The sequence below is a fragment of the Kryptolebias marmoratus genome, linkage group LG8, assembly GCF_001649575.2.
Source record: "Kryptolebias marmoratus isolate JLee-2015 linkage group LG8, ASM164957v2, whole genome shotgun sequence".
Taxonomy (NCBI): Eukaryota; Metazoa; Chordata; class Actinopteri; order Cyprinodontiformes; family Rivulidae; genus Kryptolebias; species Kryptolebias marmoratus.
In genome coordinates this window covers 27,318,455-27,319,201 of record NC_051437.1, presented here as the reverse complement: position 1 = coordinate 27,319,201, position 747 = coordinate 27,318,455, and the positions used below count along the sequence as shown (strand labels likewise).

The following is a 747-nucleotide window of genomic DNA, read 5'->3' as shown; positions in this document are numbered from 1 at the left end:
CCCCCCCCCCCCCGGCACAACATTAGCCACCGCCACCCATCACATCACATCACGCAGGTAGGCAGGCACGATCAACGGCCAACTATCCGTGGGTTCTCCCCCGGCAAACAGCCCAGGTTTACCTGATTTTTACATCCACAGCTCCCGCCTGAGTGAAATGTGCCACCTCGGGACGTCTGAGGCCGTCGTGCTTGCACGGATACCTCGGCGATGTCCTCACAGGTGGCTTGCGAGGAAGAGCGAGTCACCCGGCCGTCGATGCGCCTTCCGATCCCGACGGCTCCTTAGCGGCACGGGCTATCCTCTCTCCTCGGGTCGGCGAGCGGAAACGGAGCTTCAGCAGGCGGTTGGAACCTCCACTCCCTGGGACGGCGAGGGCGGACACATTGCGACCACCGCCGCTCTTTGCTGTCATAAATAAATTAACCGAACTCCCGTCTGTAATTCTCCGGCGGCGTATTTCTTTTCACTTGCCCCCTTCTTCTGACAGACAATACACATCCAGCCTGCAAGCTGCCCTATCCAAAATGGCGCAAATCAAAGAAGCGGAAGTGACGTCTTACTTGATTAGCATAAATTATCTCATTGTGGAGATCCTCCCATGGCCCCGCGTCGTTATAGAACTCCTAATTGGTTCGTCAGTCAGTTCGGCTAATTAAAATCTTTCTGTTAAAAATAAATAAATAAATAAATACATGCCTTCGCCGTGCCTGGAAGTCCGCGGAGGGCTTTAGCTGAAGCCTCTCC

General features: G+C 54.9%; 1 protein-coding gene across 1 annotated transcript in view; it reads right to left on the bottom strand.

The window, feature by feature from the left end:
- The window catches only part of adnpb (activity-dependent neuroprotector homeobox b), a 9,961-nt gene extending 9,214 nt beyond the window's left edge, over positions 1-747 (bottom strand). The window contains exon 1 of the mRNA XM_017433489.3: positions 123-747. The gene's annotated coding sequence lies outside the window, so the exon portion shown is untranslated. The remainder of the gene's footprint in view (positions 1-122) is intronic.